Raw genomic sequence first — 18,413 nt, 5'->3', positions numbered from 1 at the left:
TCCAGGGAATCCCGGTTTGCTGTTTGTAAACAAACCAGCTGGGGATAAGTAATTTAACAGCAGTAAACAACAGATTCCAGGCCGGCTTCTGTTTGTAAACAAATCAGCTGAGGATCCCGGGCAATATCGGTTGCCAAATATGATCAACACCATCTTTGTTTAATGTTGTTAACCATGATATCTGGCTGGTTTGTTTACAAACAGAAGCCGGCTGGGACTTTTTCATTTGCAAAAGGAGTTTTGGTGGGAAAGCATTGTAATGCAGCTGTTCATTGTGGTGGTGGGAAAAACATCACTGGACGGCAGGTCATTGTGGCATAGGGTCAATGTGACTAATGAGAATTCACATCACTGAGTGTTATTGATGTAGAATTTTCATTAAGGGACATAGTTTACCTTTTTTGCAGGAGGAGGTAGTCTATTAAGAGACTTTGTCAAAGGTGTTGGTGTGTTCATTTACTTTTAACTCTTTTCTGGGAGTGTGTAATAGGGGTTCTAATGTATGACATACAAATTTTCTTATGGGTGTTCTAGATTCCACAAATACTGAAGGCTAACTGAGCAAAGCTCAGTGGCATGGTAAATAGATCCATTCATATAGCATGTTGTAGTATTACATTTATTTTCTCAACAGAGCAAAGTAAAAATTAAGTTTCTGTTCCGCTTACCCACAGCTCAACCGTGTTGAATTAATTTGCATTTATATCAAAGGCCATCTTCGAACTGCACAACTCCTGGTTTGGAGTGACTGGCTCATTCCCAGGTGGTGCAGCAATTATAACGTCTACCTTTCCTATGCCTATTTTGGAGATGGGTGGTGGAGGGGTATCATACAACTATACCATATTTATGTAGTAATTGTGACTTTCACCAATTACTGGTGGTGGATCAATCACTGTCATTTTAAACATATAAACTTGTAACATTCACTTTGGATTCTAGCCGTTAGTTAAACACTGAGTATCAATCAGAAACATTTCTCTAAAACAAAAAAGCCAGATATCCTGTAGTATTTGGGTGTGTCTATTACAACCTTATATTGGTGGACATTCTATATGAATGATATGTTTATATTGTTGATGATATTTGCAGGGTAAACATTATTGTCTTTTGATGGATGTTGATACATACAATGTACAGTATTTTGTCTGCATGTCAATGCTTATATAAAAGTGTTGATAGCTTAATTATGAGGCCTTAGTACAGTAAAACCTTTGATTGAGAGTAACTTGGTCTGAGAGTGTATTGCAAGGCAAGCACAATTTGTTTTACAAATCTTGACTTGATAAACAAGCAAAGTCTTGATACACAAGTAGCGTCATGTCACAACTGAGTATAAAAAAAAAGAGAGGTACCTCTAAGTGTAGCAATATTATTACATTTATTGAAGGTACAGTACAACATTTAACAACTCGCATGGTTGATGATTAAAAGAGGCACGTCTAAGTATACAGGCATCCTTAGTAAAGCTGCTCCACATAGATTGTCCTCCGCACAGCCGTCATCCCTTCCACGCTACACTCCATGAGAGCTTCAAGTCTTGCATTCAGATCGCTCTACTGCAGGGTAGTCTTCACGGTCACGATTGCAGACTGACAGCTGTGAGAGCCAGCGGTGCGGAGGATGGTCTATGTGGACAGCTTTGCCCGGGATGCCTGCATAATTAGATGTGCCTGTTTTAATCATCAACCATGTGAGTTGCTAAATGTTGTACCTTCATTAAATGCAACCATATTGCTACACTTAGAGGCGCCTCTCTTCTCTTTTATACTCTGTAGCTCCTGCTGGATTTTGCTTCTAATCCCTTTGTGGAGGCTTCAACTTGTGGATGGACATTTTATGGTTACACAACCTATCACATTGTTATAATCTTTTTATATGGACTATAGACTGAAGGACTTCTGAATAAATTATGTGGAACAAATCATCTGAGTTTCCAATTATTTCTTATGGGGAAATTTGCTTTGCTATATGAGTGCTTTGGATTACAAGCATGTTTCCGGGACAAATTATGCTTGGAATCCATGGTTTTACTGTATATGTAATTTGTATGATCCTAAGTTGAATTTTTTGTTTATTCAATGATGTGTATTCATATTAGTAGATGATATATGTCTTTTCTGTACCTTTCTTTATATCATTTAGTACCTCAATAACAATGGTGTTGCTATGACTGGTTAATTTTCAGATTTTGTTATTTTGCTGCACAGGGGTTGATTTACTAAAACTGGAGAGTATAGAATCTGGTGCAGCTGTGTACTGTAGCCAGCTTCTAACTTAACCACTTCAGCCCTGGAACATTTGGCTGGCAAAAGACCAGAGCACTTTTTGCGATTAGGCACTGCGCCGCTTTAACTGACAATTGCGCGGTCGTGCAACGTGGCTCCCAAACAAAATTGACGTCCTTTTTTCCCCACAAATAGAGCTTTCTTTTGGTGGTATTTGATCACCTCTGCAGTTTTTATTTTTTGTGCTATAAACAATATTTTTCTACTTTCTGCTATAAAACATATCTAATAAAACATTGAAAAAATCAAATGTCTTTATCATTTGGTAAAAAAATCGCAATAAGCGTTTATTGATTGGTTTGCGCAAAAGTTATAGCGTCTACAAAATAGAGGATAGTTTTATGGCATTTTTATTAAGATTTTTTTTTTTTTACTAGTAATGGCGGCGATCAGCGATTTTTATCATGACTGCGACATTATATCGGACACTTTTGGGGCTATTTTGGGACCATTCACATTTATACAGCGATCAGTGCGATTAAAAATGCATTGATTACTGTGTAAATGTGACTGGCAGTGAAGGTGTTAGCCACTTGGGTGTGCTGTAGGGGTTAAGTGTGTCCTAGGGAGTGATTCTAACTGTGGGGGGGATGGGCTATTTATGACACGATACTGATCACAGCTCCTTATTACAGGGAGCGGTGATCAGTGTCCTTGTCACTAGGCAGAACAGGGAAATGTTTGTTTACATCAGCAGTTCCCCGTTCTTCCTCTCCGTGAGATGATCGCGGGTATCCCAGTGGACATCGAGTCTACGGGACCCGCGATCACACTCATGGAGCTCGCGACGGGCGCACGCACCCGCAAGCTGCTTCTTAAAGGGCAATTTACAGGTATGTTAATTTGCTTGTACGTGCCCTTCTGTCGACGTATATCGGCGTGAGCCGGTTGGCAAGCGGTTAAGCTTGTTCAATTAAAGCAGAGTTCCACCCAAGAATGGAACTTTAAGTGAAGGTGACCTCCTGACATTCCATATTTGGCATGTAATTTTTTTTTGGGGGGGAGCCGATACCCTCTTTTTAGGGGCATCCAGCTCCCACTTCCTCCACTGGCTCCGCGGAGCCGGAAGGAAGTTCACCTCTCCCCCTTCCCTCCATGCAATCTTCTGGGACACGTCACAGGTCTCAGAAGATTGGCCGGCCAATCACAGCACGCAGCGCGGCTCGCACATGCGCACTGCGTGCATACAGTCACAATGCCGGTGCCGAGGAGAGGAGGGGGAGAGGAGCGGGGCTTCGTTTGCCTGCATCGCATGACCGTGGGACAAGTGAGTGTCTGATTATTAAAAGTCAGCAGCTACACTTTTTGTATATTGGTGGAACTCTGCTTTAAGCTTTAACAATAAAACCTGATTTTGCACTCTCCAGTTTTAGTAAATCAACCCCACAGTGACTTGTTTGAATGTATGAATTAAACTCTGAATTGGGAACAGACATAACAGCTGCTTTTTCTTATGTCGGGATATTCTGGAGCATATAAAACTGCAGTAATAAACGTAACCTGTCCAGATCCTATAATGCAAGCTGAGAATATCTTCTCAGATCCAGATCTTCCATGCACACCACACTTCAGAATGATCAGCATATATTGAGAGTTATAGACATCTGAAACTATCTGCAAGTCTTGATTATCCCTGTAACAGTCAAGCTTGTTCCCATCCGCTTTCCTTCCAAGCCATCCTATTAAGTGCGATGGGCGAAATCACTAATTATTGGGAGAGCTAGATGGATAGTAAACAGAACAAAGCTCCACTTTTGCAGGAAAAAAAAAAAGCTTTACATATAGCTTTAGCTCTGCATTAAGTGATTGTTTTACTATGAAATCATCTTTGTTTAGCATTTTGCCATCATGAGTTAGTTTCAATTGCACTTTCAAGCCATAATATATTTTGACTGCAATGATTTACTAAAGTGTTCAAGTCTTCTTAGTATTTAGCTGTAGTAGGTTTGTTTCCTATGATTGTATTGAATGTCTTTTAACAGCTTTTCAAGAACCCAAAGATGTACATTTTTGACAAGAAGTTGTTGCTTCACAAATCTTGTTTTGCATGTATGTACCATAATATTAATTTTATTTTGACATAAGGTCTCACTCGCATAGGTATACAGCCTGTGTAAAACATGCAGAAACAATTTAACAGACACAGTACCAATGTATCTTACATCCAGAGAAAAAAGCTATCACAACTAATTTCTAATGTGATGACTATTATTTTCAGCACCATTTCATTTAGCTTGCCATGTCCTATTGTTCGCAATCCAGATGACCTATTTGAATACAATGTAATTATCAAAGTACTTATTTCATTAGGTCTGATTGATAAGATATTATTGTTATTACAAGCAGATCTCTTATCATCTGTTGTACCTAATTTGGCTCTGTAAAGCATCTTTTAATCTGGCCACGCACTGTGTGAATTTAAGCGGTATTATCAGGTACGTACATCTGCCAGCACCCTCTTGTCCAACATCCTTCAATTGAAAAATAGAAAGAGCTGTTGGTCAAACATTAGCTGCATCCAACCAGATAGCCTAGCAGAGGAATTCTTCTATCCACATTGCATAGCGTGGAAGAAGAATCTGACTTTTCTCAACCAAACAATCTACCAGTTTATGACCAGATTTGGAATGGCCATACACTGGTTGAGAAAAACAGATGTGACTATGACTCTCTCTGACTCCCTCTAACTTAACAATCTGGGGTTTATCAATAGAGAGATTGCTTTCAAGCTCCAAAAGCACTTATTAACACAACCTGTAGTTTTCTGATGTGCTAGAAAATTTCCATGACGGGATCTTTTTTATTGTATGTGCGCCATACTGTTTCAGTTGCTATTATTCACGTTGCATGATATTTGCTCTACTGTTTATCAAATCTATATTTTTATTAAAAAATAGCACTTAAATTAATTTTAGTGTACTCAAATACAATATAATACTCATTCTATTTAAAAGATGACATTGTATTAAAGCTGAACTCCAGGAGTTACTAAAATCCTAACAGGCTGCCCTTGCAGTGCAAGTGTTAAATGCTCGTTTAGGTCTAGGGAACTGGAAAAAACACTTTTACTTACCCAGTCCTTCACTCTCACAGGCTCCCGCTGTACTGCTAGGCTGCACACATCCCCACAGCCTCTTCTCCCCTATGCTCCAGTGGTTGCAGGTCCTCTGATTAAATTAAGTACAATGTAATTTCCATGGCCCTGCACTGGACTTGAGGAAGCCAAGGGATAGACCCTCTCTGGAGTGTAGGGGAGCTCCAGGTGTTGGGAGTGTGGGGATCAGTAAGTAGAACTACTTTTCTCAGTCCTCTAGACCTAAACAGACATTTAACCCATGCATTGTCGGGCCAAGAGCCAGAGATAGGCTTTAAGTAAATAAATATTAACATGTCAAGTCTTAAAACTGCATGTGCCTGTGAAATGGCAAAAATCTTTGTTTACAAAAACTGTCCATAGGCATGCACAAAAATACCTAATTTATGTGTGCACAATCGTATGTTTTCATTTGTATGTGTATATGGGGGGGGGGGCTTTGAAAAATTGGATTTGGGTATAAATTTATTGTCTAAATATGTAATTTTGTAAATCATTTTCTCATTTTTTCAACTTAACTCTATTGCTGTCACAAGAGGAATGACAAGTTCTCGTTAAGGAAACATTAGGGGCCTGTTCAGATATCAGCCCTGCATTCTGTTGAAGCTGATCGAGCACAGTTTGTGCTCAATCAGCTTCTCTTATGGCCAGAGTGGCCAAGGATTGACAGCTTGGTGTTTTCATTTATTTACTTACTCCTTGCGGGAATGGGCAAGGGGTACCCCTGTACTCATTTCCCTGACAGGTGGTGGATATCTGGTCTCCTACTTATTATACAGGCAGCTTCTGGATTCCACCATAATTCCCTTCCATATTCCAGAGAAGAAGATGCTCTTGTCCCTCAACCACTGCAAGGGAGGAGACTTTACTTCACCCCAATTTTGAAAGGCATGTGTTCTGGTTTTAAACAGGAAGGGAGGAGCAAAATTTTGCTGTCCTCCCTTTCTTTGCCACCCAGGATGCATTCCAGGATAATAATCTGGTTGGATTATTGATTATTTTCTTCTTTTTTTGTGCACTGTCAATTTAATTTTTAAATATTGTTTGACTCTATGAATAAACTTTTTTTATAACAAAATTAATGTACATCACTAGATGGATCTAGGGACAGGAGGGAAAGCTGACAAGAGGCCAAAGAGCTAGCAATCAGACTTAAAGTATCATTTCTCAACTGACCCTGATCTTTCTCTATGCGGTTTCTCAGCTTTCCCTACAGTAGTTTCTAATGTGCTGACACTATGGCTGCTCTGTGCCCCCCTACCCTATTATAGTAAGGGGGCCTGTACATAACAAAGCCCCCGGTATTGACCCTTCTAAACGAGCTGACCTAAGTTTCAAGGACCTCGCAGGGCTTCATGGTTACAGAGAATTTGGCTCAGTAAATTCCCCATTAGTTTGTCAGGTTGCGAACTTCAAACATGCAGGATTCTTCCAGAACCCAGAAACCAAAACCTCACTCCTAGTAATTACAGGAAACATTTCCATTTATTACGTAGTTCACAGGTTCTTTGATAGTAACTCTTATTTGCATAGATTTTTTTTTATGCTTGCTATAATCAATGTACATATGCATTAATATTATCTTTATTTTCTTTTTAATTTTTTTTACATTTTAAATATTTAAAATATTGTTTAATACAAATTTTATTTTGAACATTGTTTGGTATATAACATTCTCAAGTCTGTTTGGCTAAACCTATTTACGTTACATATAGAATGCATTAATTGTAGTTCTTCAGCTGTCACAGCATAATTGTTCTAAATGAACTGGTTATTCAAGACAGAGGTCAAGTAGCTCCTATATTCCCAGCAGCTTTTCTCAGATGCTTGGAACATGTGTACTTAAAAAACTCATGAAAGGTTTAGTTGGAAATGTTTGTGATGGTCTGTGTTGAAGATGTCTATTGAGAATCAGCGTTAATGCATTTCCATTGTTTTACATAAAAAAATATTTACTGGTTGAATTAAGAGAAAAATATGGAATTTCTGCGTCCACAGACAATTCACATAATTTGTTGGCGTGTATTCCATTCTTTGGTGAATTGCTTCCCTATTATAACTATGGAGAAGGGCCATGAACATTTAAGAAATATATTTAATCAGTTGCCAAATATCTGTCATATATTGTACTGGGACCAAGATGAATTACATTGAAAGTGTAAGAAAACATATAACGCATTGATGAATACATTCAAAACTTGTATTGCATTTTTTCTTTCTTACGTAAAATGCTTTGGATAAATATGCTCAATTTGGTTTTGCTGAATGTTTGCAATACATTATATGTACTGGCTAACTGCTGTTAAGTGTATGTGCAAGAGAAGTGAGCATACAGACATACAGTTATATACATAGGAGAGGGTTAGTTTAGGTGCTACAGAAAGGGTTAGTGTAAGGGGAGTCAGAGTAGGGCATAACTTTTTTAGGGAAAAGTTATTGCATCCCATTTAGGGGTGTTCTGTTGATTAGTTGTATGGCATAGCATCCAGCTCTTGTGTAGCTCTGGGGCTATATTCTGCCTGACAACAATTAAGAAAGAGTTTGAAAGGCATAATCAAGATGGTGCAGACCACAATACCATATAACATGCTATAAAATGCAATATGTATCAAACCTCTTGCTAAATAAAATATCAATTCATTGCTACCGGGAGAATGTCTATTATGTGTTCCAACTAGAGAAGGTTTCTTCATAAGAAGGAAAGGGATTCTTCTGTGCATTAGCAGAAAAATAAAGAGTAGCTGTCTGGACTGGAGACCTTGCAACAGTGGCAGTGCAATTCTCTATAGGTCCAACAGCAAAGATCAGGGAAGAATGGAAACAGGTGAGTATAATAATTTTTTGGGAAGGGGGGTAGGGCCAGTTAAAGATATCTAACTAAAAGTACAGTTATCCTTTAGGTACAATACTCTATTTAGAATTCAACATGTACTTATCTGAGCAAATTCTGATTGTTTTATGAGGATTCAGCATAGCATTTGCCACAGCTTTCTGGTGCTACTGCAGTAGAACAAAGTCCTGCACTGAATTCAGATAAACTGTGTGACACTTTTATTCTTTGTTTCGACATTCGCCACATTCACACAGTTCTTATTTGTGACATTTTACTAATATATTGATATGCCTGGAAATAATTCATTAAAAAACATGTATCAAGAAAATTCAACTGACCTCCGCCAAACAAACCCCTTTCAAATTGGTTGCTCAGATGCTGGTGGCTGAACATACTACGTCATAGGTGAACTTCCCTTTCGGCTGACAGTGTGTGGGCCATAATTGGTGATGCTGAAAGACCGGTTGCCCCACATGTCCACTTTCCTTAGAATTGACAGGTTCTGCTGCCTCCTCAGGGATTAAAAATGTTCCTACATCTATAATAAGGAAACAAAGATAAGGAAACAAAGATAACTGTAGTCCTGTGTGTCTATTTGTAAGAGACAGCCCAAGGGACCAGGAAAAAAGTGAGATCCTCACCCCATGCTGCCTTACAGAGTAGCACCTGGAAGCATTTTGTCACTTTTCTTCATAACAGGAATTGCCAAGGTTTAGTCTTACTTTATATACCTATATTTAATACTATTCATTATTTATGACTTGCTATACCGTATATATGTACTTTGTTACCATTTGTCAAACGTACTTCATAAGTGATGTGATATCGTGTATGCCTCTGTGTATATATATATTTATTCTGATGGACCAAGTGCTGCATTTTGGGGACTGAATATGTTTCAGTTTAAAGTGCAAAATAAAGTTTTTTTTTTTTGCTTTCACAGAAATACTATTTGTCTTTACATTGGAACTGAAGGTAAAACTTTTTTTTTTCATTTTAGAGTAAGGTGGGGTTATAACCATTGTCCGTTTTTTGCCATCTGTGTCCTATATGGGACATTTCCCTTCACTTCCTTTCCCATAGCAGCAACAGGAAGTGAGGGAAAATCCATGTTAGTTAACAGCGTCACCAGAACATCTCGTTGCAATAATTTTTCTCTAATCCTATTCCAGGGACCATTCAAAATTGTGGATTTTCTTTATTTTTATCTTCAGTAATAATGTTCACCAAAACAAATATTGAGGGTGACTCTCCCTAACGGGGGGACATTTTTTTTTTGTTTAATAAGTTTTTATTAAAGAAAATATATCATGTATACAGTTATAACACAAATCTTCCATTATTTTAACAGCATAGGTTATAGTACTCATAAAATTCACTGCTTAGTTAGTTTTATCAGGTGCGCACAGGAAGTTACAATAAGTCAACTAAACAGCTGATTTGGATAAAGAAGTGTAAGCTAGGTGAGCACTATACATTAAATGGAATTTAAATAGAAAATATTGCTTTAGTTTAACATAAGTATACATCGAGACAAGATAGTGGTAGAGAGGGAGAGGATAGAAAAGAAAGAGTTGAAGGTGGGAAGGGGAGAGGGTAGGAGGTTGCTGGCATACTAGACCATGTATTGAGCAGAGGGGAGGATTATCATGAGTGGGTGTTTAATGGCTATGCTAAAGTGTTAGGGTTGAGGGGTTAGAGCAGGAGGTTTGTATATGTGGCAGTAGTCTGAAATTTTTTCCAGGGTTCCCAGGTTAAAGAATGTTTCTGGGAGGTCCCTCTAATATTGTGGGTGATACTCTCCATAAGGTATACATTGTCAATCATTTGTAGCCAGGCCTTCATAGAGGGAGTAGTTGGTTGGCCCCACAATGTGGGGATTAAGGCTTTGGCAGTGTTTAGTAGATGAGGAATGATTGAGTGTTTGTACGCCTTTATGGGAGTTTTTGTGATATGAAACAGAATAGCCCATGGATCATTTGGTATTTGAACATCAGCTATCTGAGCAATCAGAGTGCGAATATTCTCCCAATACGGTTTAATCAATGGGCAGAACCACCATATGTGTGCGTGAGTAGCTTTGTTCCCACAGTTCCTCCAGCACAATGGGGAACTGGCGGGGAACATTTGGTGTAGGCGAACTGGGGTGTAATGCCACCTAGTGAGCAGTTTATAGTTGACCTCTGTCATTCTTGAGGCCATGGACGAGGTGTGAGCAAGTTGGAGGATCCTATCTTTTTGGTTGTCAGTCAGGGAGAGACCAAGGTCAGTTTCCCATTTAGTCAGGTAGGAAGGGGGGTCTGGGTTTTGAAGTGTAATAAGAGCTTTATAGAATATAGAAATGCAATGTAGAGGGGGGTCTTTTGGAAGGAATATTACTTCTATTTCGTTTAAATCGCTAATGCCCCTTATTGGATTAGAAAGGGAGCTTAAGAAGTGTTGTAATTGGTGGTATCTCCATTTATCTAGGAACGTGGCTGGTTTAGGGGTGAGGATTGAAGATAAGGGTTTAAGTGTATTGCCATTTAGAACGTGATGTAATAAGAGGGGTTCCTCTGACCTCCATGTCTTAAAACCTGGATCCAAAAGGCCTGGTAGAAAGTATGTGTGATTGAGAAGAGGTAGCAAAGGGGAGTCATAATTCCAGGAATGTTTTTTGTGTAGTGCGTCCCATATATCCAAAGAGGAAATGGTAAGGGCCGAGGTGGTGTGGGCGAGGTTCCTGTGGGAGCGGGGTATCCAGGGAGCCATTGAAAGGTCCACTCCACTCAGATGATATTCGATTTGTACCCATAGCTTCCTGCCAAGGGCATATTTCCATTCAGCTAGTCTGGCCAGTACCGTTGCTTGGAAATAGGCTTTAAAATTAGGAAGTGCCAAACCACCTGAGCATTTGGAGCGGGACAATAACCCCCTGGATATTCTAGGGTGTCTATCCTTCCAGATAAAGCGGGAGACCAGGGACTGTAAAGTAGTAAAAAAACCCACCGGGACACCTAGTGGTAGCATTTGAAAAAGGAAAAGGATGCGTGGTAGTATGTTCATTTTAATTATATTAACCTTCCCTAACCAAGTATGTGACAGGTTAGACCATTTTCGTAGGTCAGTTCTGACTTTATTTAGCATGGGGATGTAATTATATCGGACTAACGGGGGGACATAAACAGCAATGTAACCTGACAGGTGTTCTAATTCCTCTCCACTCTTAAAAAAAAAAAAAAAAAAAAAAAAAGTTATGCCTTCAGTTATACGTTAATGTCTAATGCCCAATGCACATTGGCCACAGTTATCTGGTAAGTTTAAACAACTTTCATGCTTTCTAGATTACTTTTTCCTATGTTTAGATTTTCCTGGTTTTAGCTGCATTTTTACATGTTTACGTGCGTTTAAGCCATGGAAAGCAAAGCAAAAGGTTTCCAGGATGCAGCCAGACTGAATTCACCTAGACACTGTTGAAGGTTTAAGTGTGCAATCTGCCACAGCAAAATATTTACCTGCTTCCAGGTTCATCTAGAAACTAAGGTTAACCATAAATTATACAATTTTCTTGTATGATTTACCAAAACCATATAATGTGAGGTCACTACACAGTTGAAGGTACATCTAAAGGAAATTGTATAATGTATGACCAGGCTTACTCCAAATGCACCTGGATGTCTGTATTTTATTTCACGGGTGCTTGGGGCATAATGGATACGTTCACCTTTAAAAACAAGTTACATGTGACACACATATTCAGGGTGTAACATGTAACATGTGATGAATGCACTGGCCACCACACCTCCCAGCCATGTCACTCATTCACAGTCCTCTGTGAATGAAAAACTACAAGTTACGGCAGCCTTTGCGGATGTCGGCTTGTAGTTTTCAATAAACTACCATGGTGCTGATGAGTGCTGTGGTAGTTCATTCATTCTTCCTGTCAGAATGTATCAACTTACTCGTACGAGATACAAGCAAGCTGATACACTGACAGATCTGCAGGAGACCTGCATGGCATCAGTGATCTGCTGAACTTATCATAAAGTTATACATAAATGAACTTATCCTTTAACATGCAACTGATTAGGGGCCAGTGTCAACAGGTTTTTATTCACTTCAGAACTGCATTTCTCCCCAGACATGTCTATTCGAATGCAAAAGCATCAAGTCAAATGCAGGTCAGAAGGAGGTCAACTGTGTCAAATGCATCTGTCATAGAATTCTACATGATCTCAGAACTGTTTTCAACTCCTCTAGAAAAAAGTCTATTGAGACAGGCCCTAAAAATGTCCAACAAATACATTCATTCTGAGCCACTGACACTGTATGTGTTTTGTGTGTATGAGTGAGAAGAGGTCAGAGATAGAGCGCTACTTGTTAGGAAGAGAAATTATGCAGTATTAGGGGAAGGTAGGTTTTCCCTTACAGGGTATTTCTTCTGACAACTTCTTGGAACTGTCTCCCACCATCAGCCGGATAAACTGCAAGGACTGGCTACCTACTCTAGTAGGGAAATGCTCCTCAGGCCTTCTATGGTCTGTAAGCTCATGTTATACTGCTACCCTAAGCAGCTGTCTTTTTGCGCTGTGAAGGTTAACAGCATCCACTACTACTGAGAAAATTTGAGCCACCCACAGCTTTCTACCCTCTCTGCCATTCACTTTGCTTGTATTACTACACTCTCACAGTGCATCACATTCTGTGGGTGGGTGAAAGAAATCCTGTCATCCATTTGCTCTTCCTTCATCCACAGAACGCAGTGCATTGTGGGAGCATAATAATAAAAATATTTTGAATAAGACAGAAGAAGGCAGGCAAGCGGTGCAACTTTTCTCAGTAGCAGAGGCTGCTTTTAACCTTCTCTGCACTGAAAGACAGCCTTTCAGTGCAGTATTAGGTTGCTGTGAAGGAGACACAGTAGGCAAGATTTTCCTGAGAAGAAGCTGCCTGCCTGTAATGAGATATACACATAAATAATGTGTTTGGTACTGAATCTCCCCAAACAATATACTAAACCTTAGTTTTCATTAACTTTATTTAGAAATAAATGATGAATGTTACGAAGCTGATAGCATACTAATGATATAATAAGTGTCCAGAAGAGCTTCACCCAATTGACAAACAGTACTCTTATTCTTACTGTACTCTTTCAGTGCATCTAGTGTTTGAATATAATTAATGACGTGTCACTAAAGTTACTAAGTGGTATGACTGCAGATGCCATGAAGTGCATTCAGAGTCTCAGATTTGGCATGCTGCAGTCTAGGAATTTGTTCCCTATGAGTGTGATATTATTACAGAATCTGACAAGTGAAGACATTTCATAAATTACCTAGATGTTTTCTTTTTTTCAAAGGGCACATGGATGTCATTCTCCTGCATCCAGTGCCGCACTCTCTGGAGACTGACAGCAAGAAATTCTTTAGGATTTGGCCGCTTGTTGGCGTGTACTCACTTGAAATAGCTGTCTGCCTTCTAAAGAATGCAACCTACAGCCATTCTTGGCTCAGAATTGGAAGCTAAAAGCTGCATGTCAGTCAAATGTTAAGAGATATATCACAAACCATTTGCAAAGATCTCACAGCCAGTGCCAGTTTGTCTGAAGAATCTGTATTGTAACTTCATGATGATCTTTTCTGAGATACAGTAAGCATGCCATTTGCACAAATTACTTGGGACTTAACTTTTTTTTTAAAAAGTACAGTAGATACAATTATATCACTGAGATATCACAGTGCAAGAAATAGTTTGCAATAAGATTTATTGTCTCATTGTAGCAAGCATATAGCTACATACTAATGTAACATGGTGGAGTATGGTCACAGAGAGCATTCTAGCACACTGAGCCTCAATCCAAGATAAAATGTAGTTTTACTTTTAAAGGATCGAGCCACACCTGCAACTGTTTCCTCTTTTGTTAATCTTACGTTTTTGATCATTTTCATACATTTACAACTATGAACAGAATATGTAGTCATGGACTTTGTGTGGACATATAGAAGAGAAACTGAGTACCATAAAAACAACTTTATTATGTACCATTAAAAATCTATTTCACAACATTAAAAGTGGCTCTCCACATAGGGGTTCACAATATGCAAGGATTCTACTTGCAGTTCACATGTGGACTCAATGTGTTTTGGGAATCCTTCTTTAGAATCACATGTGACAGAATCACACAATGATGACAGCGCTCAGTGCCCTCAATGGTCGCTGTTGGAGGAAATAACTGCAGGGATAAAACCTGAAGGAGAACATCAAACAGGCCAATCCATGGGTAAAAAACTCACATCAATTTATTCAATTATCCACAACACGGTAAAATTAGATTAAAGCTTTAAAAGCCAACAATACCAAGCCAAGGTCCCTGGGCATTGATGGGATAGGGTCATCCAGTGCCACGGTGAGGGCTGCTGAGAGGTGCACCAAATCCAAAAGCTCTTGCGGGGAAGGAAAACAAGCTGTTTAAGATGCCGGCGCACCCAGTGATGTCACGGTAGGCCGACGAGCGCAAACCAGGGATTCATAGCATTGTTTAGTTTATACCTCTGGAGCCTGTCATGTCATTTTATAAGCCCTTGTACTGTTAGGCTTTTTTTTTTAAATATTGTTATTCTTTTAATCGTCGCTGGCAGGTACATTAACACTCCTATTAGAATCATCTTTTAGATATTGGTCATTGTATAGTGTTTAATGTATAGTGCTGTGATGTTATACAATTTAATCAATTAATCTTCCTTTGTGCTAATTTCTCAATAATATTATGATATAACGTTTAACATTCTAATTTATGTTGAGTTTTGACTATAACTGATGTCAATTAATTTAATGGCAGGCAACATTGTAAGAGCATTAATAGATTAAGTGGCTTTCAGGTCCGCCAATGGCTCCGCCCACTCCCCACTCCCCACCCCTCAATTGACTTAAATACTCTGGTTGCTATCATCTCTGTGACTTGACAAAGTGCATGTGTGCGAAATGCATGCCTTTTTTTAATCTTTAATCTTATTTTATCATATTGTGGACAATTGAATAAACTAATGTGAGTTTTTTTACCCATGGATTGACATTTTTCTCCTTCTTCATATCCCTGCAGCTATTTCCTCCAACAGTGACCACTGAGGGCACCAAGCACTGTCATCATTGTGTATGTCTATATGTTGCACTAAATTGTGCATTGACAGCTGCACAGGTCAGACCTGTCCCACCAATCCCTTTTTAAGTCACATATGATCTATAGCCCTTACGCTTTGAACACCTGGTTGTTCCATGTGACAGAATCAGTACACTGGAACCCACTCTTAATCTTTAATATAGACATATCAGCCAGTAGAGTGGACTGGAATTCATGGCATGTGTACAATATGTTGCCCATACAGGTGCAAATGAGTAAGTCAAGGTGAAGCCACTGCCTCTCAGGATGGAAAATTAAGGTACATTCAGTAAACAGCCAATGGTCTTGTACACATAATCTTAAAATGAAAGGACCAACTTCCCAATGGGGAACCATCCAGACCCAATATGATTAAGTTACCATAAAGGCAGCATGGTAGTCAAAGTAGTCAAGGCACATATATTCCAAAGAGGGGGTTCTTGATAATTATCTTAGAAACAAACTCAGTTCACATGAATCCAGCCTGGATTCATGTGAACTGAGTCTGTTTCTTTATGCTGACCTTATCACATTGGGCTTACTCATTTACACCTCTATGGGCATCATACACATGCCATGAAGAACAGTCTACCCTACTGGCTATATTACTCTATTAAAGATTAGGAGTGGGTTCCAGTGTACTGATTCTGTCACATATTCTCCTGAAGAAGGATTCCCGAAACGCATTGTGTCCACATGTTAACTGTAATCTGAATCTTTGCATGTTGTGAACCCCTATGTGGATAGTAATTTTTAATGTTGCATAATTGATTTTAATGGTACATAATAAAGTTGTTTTTACAGTGCTCAATTTCTCATATGTCCACACAAAGGCCATCACTACATATTCTGTTCATAGCGCACACAGTCTAGGCTTCTCTCCTGCTATAAATTTCCATACATTCTCCTACTTTTTTGTCATAGGATTTAATGCATGTAATGCATGTTTTGATGTATTTGCTCTATTAGGAATGCTCTTATCTGGAATTACATCCCACCGTGCAGTAACTGTATGGTGTGATCTGTCAGTAATGCAGAGAAGCTGCCTAATGCTAAATAAGGAAAGAGGAGAAGTACAAAATTAGTCACATGGGTTAAAGACTACAGATTAAAATCTGTGAAAACAGAAGACAGAACCCCCAACTAATAACAAGAATATTTTGTAGAAAAAATATAGAATATTAGCAATTTTAGGCCCTGACACAGCCCTTAGAACTCCTTCACACGAGCCCATACACTAAAATGCTCTGTTTAATTTACAGGCTAGTGCCCATTGTGTGCTAGTAAAGGGGAGGTGTCTCACATTTTTTTTTTTTTACCACAAAACAATTTTTCCTTTTTTAAAACTCATTGAAATGTCAAAGTAATGCCCCATACACACGATCGGACTTTCTGACAGCAAAACCGTGGATTTTTGTTCCAAGGATGTTGGCTCCAACTTGTCTTGCATACACATGGTCACACAAATGTTGGCCAACAATTATGAACGTAGTGACGTACAAGAGACGTACAAGTGACGTCTCCATTACGAAAGCTAGTTTTACAAGACCGAGCACTACCGGCTTGTACTTGATTGCGATCATGCGTGGACTTTTGTCCAACGGACTTGTGTACACAAGAGCGGAAAGTCCAACAACAAATGTCCGATGGAGCATACACACGGTCGGACTTTCCGCCAACACTAATATTGAACTAGTATTCCAGCTTCCCTATCCGACTATGCCCTCTGTAGCATCTCTGGTCATTAGGAAACTGTCAGCTGTGAGGTCAACTGCATCCTGCAAAAGACCATTTTAAAGGGTCATAGTGAAGAAAAGTGTTGTTTGAACTCCCAAATTGTGTGAACTGGTTCTTCACCACCTGCCAACCGGGCTATAGCTGAATGACTGCTACAGCATGGTTGGCTAGTTCTGGGAGGGCGTACATTGACATCTTCCCGAACTCGCGCTTCCCGCGTGCCCCCTGGAAGTGTCTGTGATCGCATCCAGAGCATCACAGATCAGGGTAAAGGGCCAATGACAGAGCGATCACTTGTCAACTAACCGGTGCATGTTCGGTTCGGCTCTCTCTTCACACCGGTTGGTACAGCATGTGAGGGGTGGAGGAAGCCAGTTCAGCAGTGTGAGTGGGCTGGTTCTGAAGTGCCCACAGTGCTGATCCATGCCTCATCAGTGCTGATCCGTGCCTCGTCCGTGCCCAGCCATGCCTCATCTGTGCCCAGCCATGCCTCATCCATACCTCATCAGTGCCCATCTGTGCCTCATCCATGCCACATCAGTGCTCATCCGTGCCTCATCCATGCCACATCAGTGCTGATCCGTGCCTCATCCATGCCACATCAGTGTTCATCTGTGCCACATCAGTGGTCATCTGTGCCATATCAGTGCTCATCAGTGCCACATCCATGCCACATCAGTGCTCATCCGTGCCTCATTCATGCCACATAAGTGCTCATCTGTGCCTCATCCATGCCACATCAGTGCTCATCCGTGCCACATTCATGCCACATCAGTACTAATCCGTGCCTCATCCATGCCACATCAGTGCTCTTCTGTGCCACATCCATGCCACATCAGTGCTCATCCGTGCCTCATCCATGCCACATCAGTGCTCATCTGTGCCACATCCATGCCACATCAGTGCTCATCCATGCCTCATCCATGCCACATCAGTGCTCATCTGTGCCACATCCATGCCACATCACTGCTCATCCATGCCTCATCCATGCCAAATCAGTGCTCATCCGTGCCTCATCCATGTCACATCAGTGCTCATCTGTGCCTCATCCGTGCCTCATCAGTGCTCATCTGTGCCACATCTATGCCACATAAGTGCTCATCCATACCTCACCCATGCCACATCAGTGCTCATCTGTGCCTCATCCATGCCTCATTAGTGCTCATCTGTGCCACATCCATGCCAAATCAGTGCTCATCCGTGCCACATCAGTGCTCAACCATGCCTCGCCCATGCCACATCAGTGCTCATCCCTGCCTCATCCATGGCACATCAGTGCTCATCCGTGCCACATCAGTGCTCATTAGTGCTCATCCATGCCTCATC

Source organism: Aquarana catesbeiana, linkage group LG01 (assembly GCF_042186555.1).
Source record: "Aquarana catesbeiana isolate 2022-GZ linkage group LG01, ASM4218655v1, whole genome shotgun sequence".
Lineage (NCBI taxonomy): Eukaryota > Metazoa > Chordata > Amphibia > Anura > Ranidae > Aquarana > Aquarana catesbeiana.
Note: the sequence above shows the minus strand (reverse complement) of the source record.